Source organism: Serinus canaria, chromosome 1A, assembly GCF_022539315.1.
Source record: "Serinus canaria isolate serCan28SL12 chromosome 1A, serCan2020, whole genome shotgun sequence".
NCBI lineage: Eukaryota > Metazoa > Chordata > Aves > Passeriformes > Fringillidae > Serinus > Serinus canaria.
Window position 1 is genome coordinate 8,454,911 of NC_066314.1, and position 21,838 is coordinate 8,476,748.

The window sequence follows — 21,838 nt, forward strand, 5'->3', positions numbered from 1 at the left end:
TACAATCTTTATTGAAGGAATAACACACAAAAGCGAGAGTCCAAGGAAACAAAGATATACTAATTAGCACCATGACCAGCAGTAACAATTTGCAACTTTGGAAAAGATATACAGAACAGCAATTTTTTAAAACAATTTTTGGCTGTAAAATTATTTACTTTCACAACAAAACAAACAAATAAACAGCAAATAAAATCTATTAACAAGAACCCTGTATATTAATTGCCATGTTTTGTTTTATCTGTGATAATATATTGAGATAAATATAGATATAATATTTGATCAGTATGTACATCAGCACAAAGTAAGAAACTAATTTCTCAGATTTATATTACACATAGGAAAAAAAGTGCTGTTTTTCTGCACTGGTTTAGTCATCAAATTTTATCAGAATTGATATTTCAGAAAACCTTTAATTTTGGCCTAGATATTTTTGAAGACAAAGAAAATAAGTTTATAAAACTAGAAAAAATAACAAGCTTCTTCAAAACTCATGAAATAAGCAGAGCGAGACCTGTAAGAAAGAAACAAGTATTTCATTTGTGTGTCCATAAGAGTAATACCATATAATGAAAATATATTAAATAAATAAATTAAATAAATTAAATAAATAAATTAAAAATTTAAATTAAAAATAAATTAAATAAATAAATTAAATAAATCAATGGAACTGCATTGATAAGAAAATACAGACACGAATGTTACATGGTCTGGTCAGGGATAATTTCAACAACTGGACCTTTAAGAAGTTATCATATTTTGTGAAGATCAGGGAGTCCTTGAGTGACTCTTACTTAATGGGGAAAGGATCTACCACAGCATATAAGTTCTCTTAAGTTCTCACTCCACTTACCACACATTGAACTTGCCAGCTGATGTTGGCTTTTCTCTCATACTTCATTTGATACTGATTTCAGTTTCTCTCATGCCTAAATGGATGGGTGCATGGTAGATTTCCTCTTGCACACCTTAGAAGTGATTCAGTTCAATAGGTTTGTCTTGTGTATTGCATCATAGAGCGCTGAAATTGTCATTTACTCCTGTTGGCTTCATGCAGTGAACAAACATAGCTGGGAAATACAGTTATGAAAAATACAGGGGAAAACTTCAGAAAAAAAATCAGTGGCTTAATGCTTTCCTTTCCCATTACAAACTACACCATGCAGGTTAAAGTCATGAATGTGCAGAAAGCATGTTCCACCATTTGGGGAAGTGCTGATTTCTGCAGGGTCAGAAGGCTCTGAAGAGGGATCTGGACAGGCTGGAACAATGGGCTGAAGCCACTTGTGTGAGGTTCTACAAGAGCAAGGGGCTGGTCCTGCTCTTGGGTCATAACAAGCCCTGGCAGCACCATAGCCTGGGATAAGAGTGGCTGGAAAGCTTCTCAGCAGAAAAGGACCTGGGGGCCCTATCAACAGTGGCTGAACGGAACCAGATGTGCTCAGGTGGCCAAGAAGGTCAGTGACATCCTGGCCTGTGTCAGCAATAGCCAGCAGGACCAAGGCAGTGATTGTGTCCTGTACTCAGCACTGGTGAGGCCTCATCGCAAAAACTGTGCTCAGTTTTGGGCCCCTTATGACAAAAAAATACATTGAGGTTCTGGATAGAGTCCAGAGAAGGGCAACATAGGTGGGGAAGGGTCTGGAGCACAGGTGTAATGAGGAGCAGCTGAGGGAGCTGGGAGTGTTCAGCCTTCAGAAAAGGAGGCTCAGGAGGGACCTTATCAATATTTACAACTACCTGAAGGAGGGTGCAGCCAGGTACAGGGCCAATCTCTTCTCCCAGATAACAAGGTAGAATGAGAGGAAATTGTCTCAAGTTGCACCAGGGGAAGCCTAAATTGGGTATTAGAAAAATACTTACAAAAATCATTGATAAGCACTGGAACACGCTGCCTATGGACGGGGCAGAGTCACCATACCTGGAGGCATTTAAAAACCAATTGCTCAGAAAAGCTGTGAATGCCTCATCCCTTCAAGTGTTCAAGATAAGGTTGGATGGTGCTTTGAGAAACCTGGTCCAGAGAAATGTGTGTCTGCCCATGGCAGGGGAATGGAAACTACATGATCTTTAAGGTTTCTTCCAACCCAAGCCATTCCATGATTCCATGACCCTGGGGTGCTTAGGTTAGGATATGGTTTCCTGATGTGCTTGGCAGTGTCAGGTTTATGGCTACCCTCAATGATCTGAAAGGTCTTTTTCCAACCAAAATGCTTCTATGACTCTATGATTATTACTTAATTGAATTCCCACCAGAAATAATGTCAAGATAAAAAGGAATATGGGGAAAAGTAAGTTAGAGAAGCCAGAGATTAAATCATCCCCTCCCTACAGCCTCTTTTGAAGAGAGTGAAGTCAGCAAAGGAGCAACTGAAGGAGAATATTGCTAGTAATAATTTTTCTCCAGAAGGGGATTGAGATGGACTGAGTGTCTACATCTGCTCATTGGTTACAGAAATTTCATTAGAAGATATGGACATCTATTTAAGTCAAAGCTTCATGATATGGGGTTGAATTGTGGTTTTTGTGGGTCTGTGGCATGAAGAGTAGGAAAGGCTGCTCTGGGCTGAAAATTGAAGCATTCTTTTTATGCAGTGTCAGCACACTAGCAAAAAATAGACATCTGATATTCATTATTTTATTGCAAGAATTTTTACAAAGAAAGCAAATTATTTTATATGGTGCAATGCATCCAGCAATGCTCTTGCTTAGGACTGGTAGGATGGAGTCTGGGGAAGGATTTGTTTTAGTATGACAGATAGTCCGAGGCATCAAATGCTTGAAGCAAAGTTCTGCAATCACTTTTGAAGGAAGTTAGTCAGAGAGTGTGTTCCTTCCACCAAGTGGTTACTATAAATCTCAGGGGATGTGCAACTGAGAGCAGGATGCCTGTTCTCAGCTTGTGGAGCTGGCAGAGCCCTTCTGCAGTGACACAAATCCGGGGGGACCTCGGAGAAACTGAGCATGAACATACATTTTAGGAACGACTGAGTGGGAGCAGAGTGTTTAACCACACCCACCTTCTGTATTTTAAGCCATCAATCTGAAAATGCCCAACAAAAACAAAGCATGGGCCATGACATTCAAATAGGTCAGTAAAGATTTTGATTTCCTAAGTTTTACTACAGGCTGACAGACCAAGAAATTCCTACTGACTTGTGTGCTACAGCAATAAAACCACTACTCATGCAACAGGCAGAGGTTTGGTACTGAAGCTCTCTTCTTGCATCATATTTCAAATGCAATTTTTCCAGGCAAAACCAAGTTCCCTGTCTGGCAGCTGGCTGCATTCAGATAGCCCAGCATCATTATAAAGGTATCTGGGCAGCCACAGAGCTGGTGTTAAAGGCTCTGGACTTGATCATTTGCTGCAGGGTTTGGTGTTCTCATTCTGAGACCCCGTGTCTCAAATCACCTCAAGTTAACTGGGATCATTTCATGGGGCTCTGGGAGCACTGAATGCCTGACCTTTGTTTCCAGGTTGCTGGTGCTGAATTCATCAGCTCTCTGTGCCACACAGGGTACATCCACTCTCTGACTACACTCAAAGCCAATCCACAGGTGACTGCCAAGGCTGGACTCTGTTTATTGCAGGGTAAGGAGCACAGAGATGTTTTTCCTTGTTGCAGTGAGACATCACTGTGTTTGGTTGTATTGCTCTCAGCATGGGGAGAGAGGGAAGGACAGAGCATAAGATTATCTACACCAGGGCTGCCCTCAGATGTGTGTTCATTGCCAGGGCATGTCAGTAAGGATTAAGCACTGTTAGCATGGCAGTTTGCACAGCTGCTTGAACTAAGTGTCATCTCATCTATGGCTTTTGGGGAAGATGTGGAGAACTCCAGCAGGGAAAAAAAAAATGTCTGTGACATTCAGTGAGGAAGTGTTACTCTTGGTTAAACTCTCCTGACCTGAGCAGAGCTTTGACTTCAGCCTTGATCACTTGGCTCTGATATTTTGCTTAGCAGACTGAGAAGCTGATTTCTTTAGGATTCTTCTTTTGGGAGACCTCAACCTCAGCTGAGATGAAATTAGCTTTGGAAATATATCTTTAAAAATCTGAAGTAGCAGAGATTGCCCAGCTTCCTTCCAATGGCAAAGTCTGCAATAAAATATTTCTTTGAGCAGAGCTCCTACTGCCAGACCATTTGCAGTGACCTTGTAGACCCAAAAGTCATTTATCCAGGCAAGTGTATTCACTGGCACAAAGAAGGTCAGAAAAATAGACATTATGTTCTCTGCATCATCAGTTAGACCTACATTGTAGTTAATTTTAATATTCAATTTCTCTGCAGAGAAAGAAGGTGATTAGGCAGTAGAATGAGATGCAGTAGATATACTGGTTCTTCTTGTGTTTCAACCAATAAGAGGTTTCAGCAGGGATATGTGAAATAACTCAATCACCTGTTTACTTTCTGATTCCTTCAGATAGCAAAATGCATCCATGTGTTAGTGGTTTAGGTACCAGAGACTTTGGTATTCAAACAACATCAACATAAGGAAAAAATAGGCCAAGAACTAGGCAGTGTAGTTTGCTTCCTTATTTTTATATTATCTCTTTTTCTTTGACAACTGCATAGCTACACCCAGAGAAGTAGTAATTATATCCAGAACCCAGAGAGGTCCATCATAACATGAAAATGTTGTGACATCATAGTCCTTGGTTAAGGAAATTATAATGATGGCAAAGGTTAAAGCCACAGTGTAGGACAAGCAGAGAAAGAGAAGAGCCTCAGAGGAGAGTTTCTTACTCAAAAAAAGCACAAAACTCTCCCGTTTTGAAGGAGAATTGTCACAAGGTAAGCCACCTTACTTTTAAAATGCTTTTTTGCATGGGGATGTTTTTGCAAAAGTTGTTCAATTGGTTTAAAACCACTCATGGGTGAGGTGGAAGAGAGGAAATAATGAGAAACAAATTCAGTGGAAAAACAAGTGTTGATGGTGTGACAAGGCAGTGAAGTAAATTTATGAACTGATTTGATCATGGATATTAGCACCTCCTTTCCTTCAAGTGTGAGTCAGAATGAACATAAACATCAGAGCTATATGGAAAAATGTAGCACTGGGAGGAGGGGAGGGGAGCAAAGGACAATTAAAAAGACCTTCCCTTTTTTGCAAGTTTTTCCGTTGGCATTTTTAAAATATTTACTACAAAAAGAAACACAAACTGTTGAAATAGCTTTCCCATTTCTCTTCTGACTGGGAGGAGAAATAAGAGGGCTAAACACAGTTTGTGACACACCAATAAATTTCAAAGATAAATCCTACTAAGACATTAGTGTTATTTTTTCTTAGATATGCCAATGAGCCAGTATTTTCTATGCTGTGAATTGTATTATGACAGGACAAAAGTACTTCGTATCACGTTTTATTAACTTTTCAAATATTCTTGGATTGGTATTTCTCCAGAAATAACAGAATATGCAAGTTAGAAGGCTGCTATTTCAATGATGTTCACTTTGGTTTTCACTTTTAAGGAACTAAACTTAATTTGATAAGTTTCAAACACTGATGTACCTTGCACCATTTCACTACGAAATGTTTTTCCTCAGACAAATCTTAGATTTCTATTGTCTAAGCCATGTGCTTGTGCCTTTGTGCAATATAACAGCCTTGTTCCTCTAAGTTCATTGGAACTGGCAAGAAACAAAGGAAGCTTGAATTCCAAAGCACACTCAAAATTTGCTTTATAACCGTGACTAATGTCAAATCTGAACTCTATCTAATAGAGATATTGAGTAACTTCACACTGATCTCTTCTTGATGCCAGCTATGACTGGCTAGAATAGCTGAGGTCAGACCACTATCCCTGATGTGTATTCTCTGCTCACAGAATTTTCCTTGGTAAGGAACTCTACTGAGGAAGAATAGTTCAAGCTGGCCTAGTGCAATGAAATTAAAAACATTGCACACATCCTGACATTTAATAGTCCTCAAGACTGCAGGAATTCAACACGGCTTAATTATTAAATTGGTATCTATCCAGATACTTTCGTTTATACATATATTCTAAGATATTTTTGATCAAATAATTTTTAAAATATAAAACGTGGACATGTGGATTGCAGAATATGCTATGAAAAATTTTTATCACTATCTTAGCCCATGTGAAGACTTCCCCCAAAATATGTTCTTAGAAAGAGAACAAGCAGACCCCGCTATGATTAGATTTTTCTTCATAAGAGCAGAAAATTGCATGATGTAAATATTGTTTTTATTGTACAGATGTGCTGTAACAAAGAAAAATGCATGCAATATTGCATTTTCTCTACTAAAATTGAAAAAAGTTTCAATAAAAAAGAGTAATCCTTAGCCTGTGTTATATAAACTTAAAGAAATGGTAATCAACCTTGATGCGTGGCTAAGGCACACATCTGTCTGTGTGATTTATGACAGAACACAACCAGAGAATAAACTGTTCTTTTTTTAAAAAAAAATGCTCCCTGTAAGAGGATATTCTGCTCTACAATGAAGCATAGATATTTTTCCCCTTATTTTCTTTTTAACTAAGCTAAGAATTGTTATTGTACATCTACGAGATGCAGTTTCTTAGCAGTCATTAGAGAAATCCTTACCAGTCTTTCCTGTATAGAAGTTCAGAGTTGTTCATGAAAAGAGAAATTATTCAACCTGTTTTATTACAAAAGAAGGAAAAATCTTCTTCTGAAAAAACATAATTATAATTCTGAATTAAATGAATTAAACGTAAGGAAGTTAAGTCTCTTTTTATTTCTATCAAAAAGATTAGTGTATGGAAATAGAGCTAGATGTTCTCATTATTACTATGTATTTTTAATGCCCCTTAGTTTGAACAGGATATTTCAAAGGGCTAAAGAGAGTTGCAGCTTCATGTTTATTTGATAAAATTTCCAATCAAAGTATCAGCCATAGTAAAGACAATGTGACATTATCAGTACTGGAATTTAATGAAGACCACCTAACTAAACCAGTATAAGCTGCTGAACTATCACAAGGAGATTAGTTTTCTTTTTGTGTAGTCATAGACTGTATTTAAAGAAGTAAAACTTTTCAGTTTTTTTGACCAGTGAATTTGATTATAAATACAATATTGCTTGAGATAGAACAGAAGGGCTTGAGCCACTTACATGGACTCCAATGACAAGACTTCCACTATATTCAAGTGTAAATTAATAAGCAATTTAATGTTTTCGATGGCCTGCAGTCTTATCATCAACTTAATTTTAGATCAAGGTCATTAATGTGGGTTGAATCTTCTTTTACTGTAGATCAGTTACCATCCCTTCAGTGCAGGAAATAACATGTCATGATAGCAGAACATTCCACTGAATTAAAAAAAACCAAACCCACTCAGTGAAGAGCCTAAAATCTCTCCCCCAGTGTTGTTCTTTGTTTAGAGTTGTAATGAAACACTTTCAAAGGTCTATCTCACCAAGTCAATTTATGCTACTGGTGCTGGCTGGACCTGACAAACTGGCTGGCTGGGAGAATGATGCAAGAGACTCCAGTGCAAAATTCCTGGATCCCTGCCTCAGGGAGGAAGCAAAGTGTGCTTATGTATTTGTCACATTTAATGGCCTTTTCAGAAGGAAATTGTGTGTCCTGTGACATCTGTGGGCAGGAAAGGTGACTTAATAGAGAAAGGGAAGGTCTTGCATTAGTGAGAACAGAGTGGCCAATTAGTAATTCTACAGTCATGGCAAAGCTATGTGATGATGTTTATGCAATACTGGATTTAGATGGGCCTGGAGGAAGCTTAAAAAGAGTAGGAGGTATGGGAGATGGATTCAGGGCCTGCCTCTGCTTTAAGTCAAACACCCCACAACATTAGGTTATGTTACTCTACAATTGTATCTGTTTCTGCATCTCTTTCCTTCTTCCTGCAACATTTAACACAGAGAGATCAGAAAAGTCTTAAGTAATTTTGCATATGGAAGAAATGCAGTTGCTCCACTTAAAAGAATTTTATTTGGAAGGCATACAACAAAAGAGATCAAAAAAGAATATATTTCACAATAAATGATTTGTTTATATAACACCAAAAAATAAATATAAAAACACCTAAACAAAGACAACAGTTTAGAAACTACTCTCTATCCTTTTAAAATCTGTAGCATGCCATTGGAGAAGATTTTTACTTTTTTTCTATCTCCAAATTCTATTATTTGTAACTGTACTGAAATGGCATGAAATTTATACCAGAATGACAAGACAACTGGGAAGGAAATGGAGTCATCATGCTATTGATGACTCTATTTCCTTCCCAAATACCATAATATTTGATTATCATCACATCTTAAAAAGAGGAGAAATGTGTGTATGCCTGCATAGTACAGAGAGTAGTGCTGGTAGCAGAAGCAAAGATTTTAAAAATATGGGTTAGATGCAGAATGTCAGATTCCACAAAGTCTTAATTGCTTGATAGTAAGACAGGGCTACTGCCAGTGCCAAAATATCAAGTAGAGTGGAGACCTCTGTCCAAGGATGTTACAAAACCTGTTACAGCCAGTTTAGACTCTCTGCTGATGAACTTCCAGTTGTGCCTCATCTCCAAAGCAATCTTGCTTGAGTTCAGGGAATGAAACTCATAGAACCATCTTAATCACTTTGAGTCAGATTTGGGAAGTGCACAATATTGCTCCACACCAACCCAAGAGAGAATATAGTTCCTCATGGACTCCAAAATGGCATCTTGCTTCTGTGGCTGTGGGACCCAAAGGTAGCCATGAGACTTTTTTTCCCTTCATTTTTTTTCCTCTTTTTTTTTTTTTTCCAAAGCATCTAGAGCATAAAACAGGTTTTTATTTTCTTAGAAGACCACCCATGAGGTTTCCTCTTTCTGTTTTACAAAGCTGTTTTTCATTGGGAATAATATGTTTGCCCTTATATGTACCAGCCAGGAAAAGCTTTTCATTAATAAGTTCAGTTCAGAAAATGCCTGTGATCATTTTCACCAATAAGTTGTAAGATAAGGAAGTGTTTCTGCATCTCTTTCCCTGATAGTGGGTTACCAAAATTTTATGCACACATGGAGCAGTATGCATAATATAGCTTCTGAGAATGTTTATGTCAGCTGGAGACCACAAAACCTGACTAGCAGGAATTCTATGAACTTTCTCCAAAGATACACTGGGACTTTGCCTTTCTGTGAGTCTAATTTTGAAAAACCAGGTTTTAGAAAAAACACCTTTGCAGGTGACTTGTAGGGTAAAAATGATATGTACAATAACATGCCATTTCTCCATTATTAGAACATTTGCATTCAAATGCTATCACTCATCGTTTAATTATTATGTCTGGCATAAAGTTTATTTCTGCAGAAGGCAAAAATATGCTTTATATAACTTGCTATCTCCTTGCAGCTTATCTCAAGGCTTTGTAACAAACACTTCCAGCGTTGGTTTAAATCCAGACATCACCTCTTAGGGCTCCTTGCTTATGCAAATTTGGATGTTTATGTCAATGGGGAATATTTTTATGAAAATGTATTCACTCGCATCTTTTATTTTTTGTACTTGATGAGATGCTGTGACAGGACACTTAAATCAGACATAATTGTGAAATGAGCCTGTCCAAACTTTTCTTAGAGTGAGGAAAAAAAAACCCAGACCTTCAAAGCTGCATTTGATTTAATTAAAAAAAAAAAAAGCCTTGGAGAAAGCTCACAGATCATAGCTGAAGGAAATTAAAGTAAGCTGGTTTGAAATCTCCCTCTTCCCCAGTATAGCTTTCAGATCAAGATTTTGTTCCCAGTCAGCACTGGGATTCCCTTCACCTGGGACAAATCTACTTTTCCCTTTTTCTCCTACTTCCCTTTTCCTCTATGCTTTTTTATGAAATCTAAAACTACAACTACAAACTCAGTCTTGCTTCTTATGCTTCCTCCATCAACCCAGAGAACTTCTCTGACCTTGTGGCATAGGTATGGACTCCTTCATTTGCTCTCAGGAAACAGACTCTCCTTCCAGGAGCTCCTGTCTCATCTCAAGCTCAGTAGTTCAGACAATGTGTGCTCATGGAATTCCCTCTTAGCTATCACACCTTTCAACAATACATTTTATATAAAATATAATAATAACAGAGTGAAAAAAAAAAGTTAAAACAAGGAAGAGATGCTTCACCCAATTTATTTATTTCAAGTGTGGTGTATAAGCCCACTAATAAAAGAGTTACCAAAACTAACACTTTGTATGTGGAGTATTCCACAGATGAAACTAAGGCTGATATTTCAGATACACTTCACTTACTTAAAATTGCTCTATGTCTGCAAAAAGTCATGGCTGAACAATTTATTTTCAAATTGGTCTTTCAATTGAGTAAATGCTAATCACATCCACAAAAGGTTCCTCTCTGCTCTCTCTCTTCCTTTTGTCTTGTAAGAAATAATAAAGTGAACAGAATTTCCTATTAAATTTTTGCTGGTTCAACAGGGTGGTCTACTCCTTTCAACCCTAGAGCAGTTGTTAGGGGAGCAGGGAGCTAGAACTGGACTTGGCTGCTCGTATTTGATTATCAGAGCCAGCTGGAAAGGGGTCAAACAGTGCCTATAAAGGACTGAGAAACCTCAGCTGTAAAAAACAGCAGGAGGTAGTTTGGCTCCTGTGATTGGCCATGAAGTTTTGGGAGCACACAAGGAAAAAGCAGTGAGGATTCTACAAATTTTTTAATAAAGAATAGTTTTTCTTTCTTCATACCTGTGTGTGTAGATGTGGGTGGGTGGGTTGCTTGATCTCCACATCTCCATCCCTGAGACATTAAAACACTTGGGAAGTAAAATGTCTGAAAGAGGTACAAGAATGTTTCCAGTCAGTCCTGGCAAGATGATTAGGAAAGATGAAAATCAGTGGTACTTATTCTATTTATTACTGGGATGTTTACATTGAACTTCATATGCATTAGAAAGAAGTGCATGCACCTGCAATCTGAATTTCACAAGGGATTAATAACGTCGGGTGCTTAAACTTTCAATGCCCCTCCTGAGAATCTGAAAAAAACTGACATTTTCTTCTTTCTTTTTTTTTTTTTTAGTGTATTTTCTGTGATGATAAAAAGTCAGTTTAAAAACGAGGGAAAAAATCTCAACAGTAAATAATTTAATTTATTTAATGGGGCTTTTGTGGCTTAGAGATAAACTGCAGATTTTTCCACATCTCATGTAAGAAAGTATAGTCTTTTTAACACAGAGTTTAAATCAAAACCTTTTGTATGGAAAATGCTCTTTTGACCAGATGATAAAAATATAAAAATACAGCTGCTACTATATCTCAGGAAAGTGTTGATAGAGCTGTGACAGAACCATCACAATAATAATATTTCAATATCACTCAAATTCTGCTGTAATTAAGAATATGCTTTATTCAGCTGTTGCATGTTGAAGTCAATAGTTTAGTTAAGTGCATACATATTGCAGGAAATAGAAACTTTGAATATGAAGTGATTTAAAACCAGTTTGTTTGGGAATGGGTGTTGTACAGCACTGTACAGAGACTGGATTAGCAAGATGGTTACAGAGCTTGTGTAGTGACTAAGAAAATTAGCAGAATTGGAAGGGTCAACCTGTTTAATATTCAGGACACTCTGCTGTCTTCCCAAATAATGGTTTAGAATCAGGTTAAGAAAAGACAAAACGTAAGAATCCATAGAGGTATATTTTATGGCTTCTGTGCCAGTTTTCTTCTTCAGTGGTGTCTTAGCCTCCCCAGATCTAGGCAGTTTGGTTTGATGGTTTTGCATCAAATTTTGGTTTTGTTTCCAGAGACCATTGAAATGTCTCAACTGGGTTTTGTCCAGGGTTTAACACGGGACAGATAAGGTCTGAAATTTGCCTTTAGCCTACAAAGAACACCAGTAGGAAAAAAAAAATAAAAAATTTTCTCTCTGGAGAGCAAATCAGCTATTGTTCCCTTTAGCAGAAAAAGTAATTTATTTCATTTTGAATCACTGACACTCTAGGTTGCAGAAGATCAGCTTTTTTATTATTGAGATACTGAAATATTTTTCCTATTTACTTCTATTGTGTGTGCTGTCTTCTGTTTGACACTCAATGTGGGCAAGATCTCAGCACTGGGTTTTCCTACTGGATGAGTTTTCCTCTGCCAGCTCTTTAAAACTAGAGGCTAGAATGTCTCTCAACAAACTTCTTATAATACATTTGCACAAGAAAATTGTCCCGTAATGTCATTTGTTTCTTCCTTATTTCAAAATATTGTAGCATAGCTCCTCCTGTGTCGATCACATTTAGAAAGCCAGAGCATTTCAGAGAAACTGTAAATCATGATCCAAATATAGAAAGTTTTTTTGAAAAGCATGTAGCAAACAAGCCCTTGTTTAATTTTACGTGAGAATGTTGCTAGCTTATTTGCCAAGGAATGTTAGGCATTGTGCAAGCACATAGTAAAATACAAACTGTATCCTAGAAATCTGTAGGGTCCCATAGCATCTGCCATCAGAAATATAACAAAATTAACCAACACAGTCCATGTGTTCCAAACAGAAATCTTTAATTTGAAATTTTCAGTGAAATGAGTCAACTGCAGACCCAACTGGGTTTGATTCCATTTGGACTTGATCTTTCATGGATACATTCCATACAGAGAGTATTGAAAAGCCTTTTTCTCTGCTCATCCATAGCCCTGTCGCTCTCTAGCATCTTGACAACCAGGGTGTTTTCTAAGTCCTGGAGCAGGAAATGACATCCCAGGGTGTCTGTGTTCATGTGATGGGCATCACAGAAGGAAGTTTGTGCCAGTGTCTGAAAAGTCCATTTATGTGAGCAAATTTCTTGTCAACAAATTGCAGAATTTCTCAAGCAATTTTTTTATTTACTTTATCTTCTTCCACATTTTCAAGTTAAAAAAAAAAAAGGGGCAGACATTCATATAGGTATAAAAAGGTTAATTATTTGAGTTTTTCCAGTCAAGTGTGATTCTCTTTTACAGCTGAAGCTTAAACTGCTCTGAGCTACTCCAAATTGAACTTGGCTTTCTGATCAACTTCCTTAGCTGGAGCTTTTGTGAAAGCCCACATACATGTCTGAGTAGATATTAAAGTCCAGAAAGTGCCCAGGAGTTCTGCATGCCCCCCAGGCATTCTGTGTTGCAGAGCTCTGGCAGAGCAGGTTCCTGGTGGGTTCTCCTGCAGGCTGCCCCTGCCAGGGGATGGTGCTTGCAGTGCTGCACTCCTGCAGACCTGCAGGGCCCCTCTCCAAATGAACATCCCCTCTCTCCCTGGCCTTCTCCTAAGAGAGATTAGCTGGGTGGGCCGTGGTAAAACTGCCCTGAAAAGTTTAAAAAAGTGAAATATTTCAATATCATTCATCTAGGCTTGCCTTTATAAGTAGATATAACTTCATTCCAATGAAAATCAATCAGAAATTTGGGGGGATGGAGGAGGTTACTTGGGTTGGATTTTTTTTCCAATAATGAGACAATCCTAACAGACCCCAGGTGCAAACCAAGATGAGCTCACTTAATTACATTAAAAAAACCCTGAAACTTTAAATAAGTGCAATATGACTGTGTTTCCTCAAAACAACCCTGCCATGCACTATCCCAAATCTTATTGAATTAAGACTAGTACCTGGTACACAGTCAAGACTTTGGATGCTTTTAAATGATGCTTCTAAACAGTGCTGTGGTAATTGATTATGTACCTATTTACTTTTCAGAAGTAGGTAAATTTTTATGGGTTTTTTTTTCTGCAAACTGGTTGTATTTTTTAAGTATAAAATTATTTTCCTTTAGGAGTATCAAAAGAAACATCAATCAAACTGGATAATTTTGCTTTGACCACTAAACTCTTGTGGCTGTGTGAGGTAAGACCTTTTGCTATTCTTCTTTTTCTTTCTTCCTTTTTCTTCCTTTTCTGACACACATTTAAATAACCTAAAGCTAACAGTTCCTTCTGCTTGTTTCCCGGGGATTAGGAATTCTGTGCAAATTTAATATGTTCTTTAAATGGCCTAACTAGTTCTCTGAAATTCATGTAAAAGATGAGAATACTGGCTTTGTTTAATTTTCTGTTAAAATATCAGCTAGATCTTCATCCAGACACTACTGATCTGATGGAGACAGATAGATACTCTGCTTCTAAGAAGGCACAGGTGAAGCTCACGATGTGTCCTATAGTTTTGGTGCTTGATTTGTGTCCTGACAATGTCATGCCTGCTTGCTGAGGTGGGACCTGGCACAACAGGGCATTGTTTGTACATTTTGATTTATTTGGGAAATTTCAGTGGATGGCCACACCAGAGGCCTTCCTCCCATGGAGCTGGGAATCAAGACTGGTATTTATGCTGCTGGGTCAGAGATGCCCATGGTATGAAAGTGTGATAGGATGGTAAATACACTACTGCTCTGAACTGTAAATGTGGTTTTCATACCTGGTAATCTTCTTGTTCTGGAAGAAGCACCATTTACAAGAGGCCACTCTTGCAGGCTCAGCTCTTGGCTGGATACTTGGATGTCTGAAATAGTTTCAGGTACAAGAGCTCAGTTACTGCACATATGATTGATTTGACCAGCAAAAATTTTAAAACTAAAACTTCAGATGGGAAAGGAAATCCATTAGGTTAATACCCTTGTGGTTTTTAATGTTCCCGTTTTTATAGGAATTGTGACTAGGGGGATAAGTTTCCTTGTGTGGACTCTGGAGTAGTAACAATCACTGTCTGTGTAGGTTCTTCTCACAGAGGTTGGCTTTAGCACTAGTTTTATTTAGATATTCTGAATTCTTTTAGGAGCTGCCTCTTTTACCTAATTACACTGTGCTTGTTGCATAGCTGCAACTTAATATTAAATGGTGCAAATACTTGTTTAGAGTTGCATCCTTCCAGGATATGCTTCTGTGAAAGTATTAAAAGTCTTCACTGTTTGCTTGGAGAATTTTTTCCTCACCCAATGTATCAGCTGTTGCATATGGAGCAAGGTACACAAAGGCCTTCTCATATTTCTGTCCTTTACCCCTGGAGTTACATTCACAGTGGGGAGAAAGGGAGAGATTTCTCCCTCCCTTACACAACCAAGAAAGAGTTCTAATAATTTAGCCCTAAGTGCTTAAGCCATGCTCCAGTGCTGCTGAATCTGAGTTTGGCATCATTTGAAGGAGCTTGCTGAAGTGTGAAAGGCAATGATGTGGGTATGATTAAAAAGTATTGAAAAATTATAGACCACACTGCAAGAGGCCTTTATTCAGGTGGATGAGGTCAAGGCAGGTTAATACACAAGGAACACTTTTGTAGCTGATGCCTGTGTATGTCAGGCAAAGGCATATGAAGAGTTGTTTCATCGGGTGTATCCTCTCCTTCACCTGACTGGCCAGACTACAATTGGCAGAACAAATTTTGCAGTAATAGAAGCTGATCTCACAACTCATAATTTGAGAAGGCATTGCTTCTGCTAATACATAACCTGTAGTTAATTCTCTCTATTCTATGTATTTGATGTATTTCATTTCTGGCTAGCTGAGAACGTGAGCAATAACGGAGAAGGAAAATTGAGAGTGGGGTATTTTACATAACCCCACAAAAACAACTCAGGTGACAGAAGTTTGAAAAGTATGATAAATTTTAAAGGGGTTCCCGCTTCCTTGAGCAACTCTTTCCATATCTTAATTGAACCTATTAAAACTGTAATATAAAGGTTTTACTTTGGGTTGATTTAAAAGTAAAAGCAGCATGTTAGCAAGTGGCAAACTTCCAAGATAACCACACACTTTAGAATGGGATGAATGTCATTTCCAACACTCTGGAACTATGATTGACCCCAATTTATAGATATTTTTTGATACTCAATAATATTTTAGTCCCATTTTCATGGCTGTATCCCAGAATATAGATGAAAGCTAAGTATCTGTTTTCTTTTTTTGGCAAACAATGATGTCCTGATTTTTCCAATCTAAATTGCCCTCCAGGGCACTAATAAAACAAGTCATGGCTCACAAAGTAAATTTCCTGTGTACTAATTGAAAACTGTTTCAAATTTATTAAGGCTTCAATCATCTTCCCAAGATCTAATGCTTACACTCATGGTTCTCAATCTGACTGCTAATATCCTTACCTGAAAGGGGAAAGAAGCATTAAAGATAATTCTCAGGTATTTTAAAATAAAGTGGGGGGGAAGGGGAATGAAAATAACAGTAACAGAAAACCACACATATCATATTGTTGAATGTGGTTTAAGACAACATCTGAAACTAAGCACTCATTCTCATGAAATATTTGGGTTTATTGTACTTGCCAAAACTTCCCCTATACGTGTTCCCAGACAGGGTTGTAACGCATGATCTACTAGGATTTGCTGCTAGTCCTCATTCTAAGGTGGTAGAAAAGGCAGAAAAGCCACAACACTGGTTTCTTCTTTTTGCTAGGCTTTCTGTGTCATTGTTGTGTAAACTGCAGGAGACAGAGAGGGAGCAGGGCTGTTGAAATGTCCCAACTTTCTCCCCCTTCAAACCACATCACAAAGAAGTGTAAGTGCTGTGCAAACCGTCCCACAGCAGCCCACAGAGAGCCTTCTGCTCTGGGCTTCCTCTCTCCAAAATATTGTGCTGGGAGGGAAGGCACTTGTCAGATTTTCTGGCACCACATTTCATAGCAGAGTTCCTCCAGCAAGGGAACCACAACCTCTTGTGCAGACTGAATTAATAACGTGACAAGAGCATTTGGCCTCCATGTGGATGAGGGCTGGCTGGAAAACCAGAACTCTGGCTTCTGAAAGATTTCAGGGTTTAGAAGTTTGTTTTATTTCCTTCATCATGCTTAATCAAATTGTGTAAAGGAAAAACAGGGTAGGAAAAAATCCTCAACCCCTATGGTCTTATTTTCCTAAAAATACCTATATATTAATTCTCTAAAATAGTTCAATTGTTATGAAGATCACCTCTGATTAAAAAGCAAAACAAAACTCTATTTCTCTCATGTCTCAAATAAAACCCAGGATAAAATCAGACTCTTTTCATTGTTTTTATTGCAATTGTTTTAGTTTGTGCAAATACTTAAATATTGGAAAATAAACCAAATGGCTTGATGGGGATATAAAAATGAAATTTGTATGGGCAACTGTTCTGTGTCTCAGGGAATATGGGAGACCACAGCTCAAATCTCAAACATTTTTTGGTTCATGGTGATCCCTCAGGAAGAGGATGGTGAGGTAAAACTGTGATTGTGAAGTGTCTCCAAGGATGTCATTTTGTGCACCCTATGTCCTTGGAGAGATACAGTCTTTCTGATTGTCATTGCATATTTATACAAAATTATCTTCATTGGACCATGACACACATGCATTAATTTCCTATCCTCATGTTTTGTCTAAGTAAAAGTACAGCCAAGGCAAACATACTCCCTAGGGAAAGTCTGTTATGGATCTATCTGAGAAAAGTTTCAAACACAAACCTTCTCAAAAACTATTCATTTTCATTAAAAGTAATAATAAAAAATGTTCTAGCAAATCATAATTTTTGGGTAGGAAAGGGACTTTCCCGGAGAAGTCCCATCCATCTGCAATGCAGATGGCCTTTGTTCAAGGTCTGAGCCCTGAAAGCTGCATGGAACAGCAGTAAATCCTCATGAGGTGGATTCCAGCAGCAGCTGTGTGTTTGTGCTGTACCTACTGCACCTTTCACCCACCCTGCCTTTCCCCTTCCAGCACAAGAAGCAGCACTCAAAGTCTCCCACCCCTGCTCTACTTGGCTCCAATTCTAAATGGCTCCAATGCTAGAGAGGTGTGTTCTCTGCTAGCACACCTAAAGGGACCACATTAATGTCTGACAGCTATTTTATCCAGCCTCAGATTCTCTGTCAAGACTCATGTTCATGGCAGAGGCAGCAGAAGAGCAGATGAGCAGCAGTTGCAATGCTATAAACTAATTCCCAGATGTAGAGGAGTCTAGTTGTAATGGCTGTACTGTACATGTGGAAATTAAGTCTAAACATACTGCAGTCCCCATTCGCTTGTGAGCCAATTAAAATGTCACTCATGACAGCAGCATAGTAGATACTGTGTTTCTCCTTCTGTTCTCTTGTATGCATATCATCTTGGTATGTTCATGATAATTTATGGGAAAAAAAGATAATGCAGACATTTCACCATCATATGGTTTTTGCTATGCTTAGTACAATACCACACTTAATTCCAAGAACTTTAAGAGACACCTATTGAACTCCAGTAATAACCATTCTTTTCAAACTGTTCTAAGCAGCAGTTGCACTTCTTCAGTTTTTTTCTATTGTAGTTTCCTTCAGCTTTACATACTATTATTTTCCTATAAAAGCTGCAGTAGATAATTTGTCATTTTACAAATAATATATCATCCATGTTTTATGCAGATGTGTCTTTTTCTTGGCAGGATTGTACTCCATGATTCCAATCAGAATCATGATGTGATTATGAAATCTGTCAATAGTCAGATAATGTCTAATGAAAAAAATCTTGACACCCATTCTGTAGAATCCTTCAGATATGAGCCTAGTTTTGAAGTCATAGCAAAAATACGTTTTAGTCTAATAGACAGTTTGTACAGAGATGATAACATATCTGATTTTCAGCTTTATTTCTCCACAGTATGAGAGAGTAAAATATCTTCAAAGTTAGTATAAATTAGGTCTACTTTTGTACAATGGCAGTGATGGAAGAGAATAAAGCTAGTTGCTGCCTGGGGTTTTTTAATTTAAAAATCTTAATGTTAAAAGCTCAGTCCTCTAACACAGGTATTGTACATTCAGAGAAAGTAGTATTTTTGGTTCTCCTTTGCAAATATTCAGTTTCCTCGTTATCTTTCCCATGAGAAAGAGCAGGAAAAGAACATTAATTTAGAGGGCACTGAGGCTGAGAGAAGAAAGGGTCACAGATTCACTGTCCTCTATTACACCACACATTGATGAACAGGACTGCTATATTTAGTGACAGGCCTTTATCTTTCAGTGAAGTTTAGCTTTATAAGCAAGTTTGTATTTTCTTTGTCTTTAGAAGGGAAGTATTCTTACACCAAAGTTCATTCACAACATTTGGTTACTTTTTTGGAGTTCCTATCTCCAATCTAAATTTACATGAACACTGACTAAATTTCATTTCTGATGACTTTTTCAAACAAGATAGGAAAATTACAATGACATCAAGCATTCTGAATAGCACATGAGTTTGGTTTCATGGGTTTGCTCTAGTACCTTTTATAATTACTTAATTCAATTAGCTTCCTGAATGTTATGAAATTCACTGAAGGAGAACCCCTGCTTAGATAAATAAAGAATTGAATTTATCCCCAGATATCATAGGAAAATAGCTAGACATCACTTCAAAAGATTTTAGTATTTGGAAGCATCACTTAAGAATATTAAAAATTTGCTATGAGGTCACCAGTGCATTTCTGTTCCTACAACACTTCTATTTGTTCCAGTGGGGGTCCAAATATTTTGGAAGCTGAGTTCCATTCAAGTGGTGATTAGAGAACTCTAAAGCAAATAAGCTATACCTTATCCAATTACTTTGGAGCTCTCACAAAGTATTTCCCCCAAGAAAAACACACTCACCAATCCATTTCAATTTTATAATAGCACTTTAATGATATATTAGGCACAGTCAAAAATGGATGAAATAACCAAAGGAAGAAGTAAGTGTTCCAATTTAGAGCACAAACTTCTATAAAGTTGCTTGGAATAACTTTTGCTAGATTTATCTCCTTATTGTGTTTCTTTTTGTCTCTGCATTCCTGTGCTAGGAATTAGGCCTGAGAGGGAAAGCTATACTTTTAGCCTAGCCAGGGGCCAAGTACCAGTCAGGCTATCTGAACATTCCTCTTCTGTTAAAGGCAAACCTCACTCTAATAGAAAATCTCAGCTATGTCCCAGGACAATGCTACTTCAAAGGTCAACATGTCATTCATGTCTAAGCTTTGGGGACACAGTAAAACTGACATTTGAAACCACAAGCCACAGTGTTTCCTTGAGATTCTTTCTAACATGTCACCAGGAATGGCTGCAGAGTCACGAAGTCAGAAATAAACTGTGGACTCAGTGAGGACACAGGCATCCAAAAGGAAAGCAAAAGCAAGGCAATGTGTGCAGCAAAAAAATATTTCTAAAATGCCAAAAGAACATAAGTTGCTATTCTGTTCTCAATATATGGTAGCTTGATTCAAGGGGGAAATATAGATTTTTAGGAATGTCAGCATGAAGATAAACATCACACTCGTAGGTCAAGGGGTTGAGGAAGAGGATATGTTCACCACATTTTCTGGCTTTCTGCCCTACCTATGAAGCTGAACATAGTTGTTCAACAAGTTATATGTGGTTATGATAATCATATTTAGAGACATATTGGCTATTTTGTTATTTAAAAAGTACATCTGTATCTTCCCAGGAGGAAATGCAGATTTGTTTCTGAGCCAGCTGACATAGCAAAATGAAAATCTGGACTGTCCCTTACTCAGCTGCACAGACATCCTTTTCTCCCTGCTTGCTATTTTAAGTCAGTGTAGGATGAACTTCGTAGTTACTAAATTTGTGTTGATTGCTTTGAAGAACAGCTTGGATAGGTCTGTATGACTTTTTTACTGAATTAGTGTTAAGTGCCTAATTTTTTCTTTTTCATTCTTTTAGTAAATTTTCTTAGTGTTACATGATTCATTATACCATAAAAGATATTGAAAACTTTCTGTGGTTCTCAGAGCTTATTTGTATTGTACATGTATGTAATTTATCCTATATCATAGAATATATATCGCATATAAATATTTCACTTTGCTTTGAAGAGGTATCTGCTCAGAATTCAATGTCATCAAAATTAGGGAGGTTTCAAACTGAGAAACTTTTTTGTACCAGAAAAAGATCTGTGATTAGACATAGGGAGGTTTTTTAAAAAAGAATTATTAGAAGGGGTTTTCTTTGTTGTTGTTTTTTTGTTTTTTTTAAACAGGATGTGCCTATTTCAATTGTTCTGATCTTGTATTTTCTTCAGTTTCAAGTGTTCTTCTATAGGGCATTCTTTATGCATTTTAATCCATACCTATAGCTGACCATGGTTATTAGAAAAAAAACTAAACAAAACAACCTCCACTTCTCATAATGAAAGTCATGTAGAACAGATATATGGGGCAACCTGTGATTGCTTCTGCTATAGATTTTTAGCAGTTACATGGGCATTAACTCTTTCCTTTCTACAATTACAGACTGGGAAATGAACTGTCCATAATTAGACACAACGATCAAAGTCTGTTTATGCAGAAACCTCTGTATCTCAGTCTGGTTTGGATGGAAAGTAACGATTTAGGAAAGCTGCACATACAAATGAATACACATTCTCAACTCCCCTCTTAGTGAAACAGTGGCAGTCATCGATTCCCTTTACTCCTCTTGACTTCTGAATTGAAACAGACAATTAAGCTATCTTAGCTTTCTCATAAAGCTTGTCTTCCCAGTTGGAGCAGTATGAAAGGAAGCTGTGAGAAATATTAAGAAAAATAGGGCAAAGAAAGAGATATAAAGATTGATTTATCTTCCCTTAGTGAGTGTTAGCAATTAGGTAAACTGATTTTCAGTGAGGTCATCTGTCACAATTGGAAGCTAATTTGAAAATGGATTAGCTTAGGAAGTAGCAATTTCTGCTCCATGGGATTCAGCAGCAAGTGATTCAATTCTGTAACAGAGCTCATAAACTGGCTGAGATCAATGCCACCTAATGTGCCATTACACCCTGGGCACACTTCAGTGACAGCACAGGCAGCCCTGGCTGCAGGGAGTTTCCCTGCTGGCTTTCCCCTGCTCCACACTCGTGTTCCACAGGTGTGTTAGCTGATTATTTTGCCTAAGGGAATAAACAGTTTAGGAGCATTAGAGCCGGTGAAACTGTTTCCCCCTCTCTTGAGAATG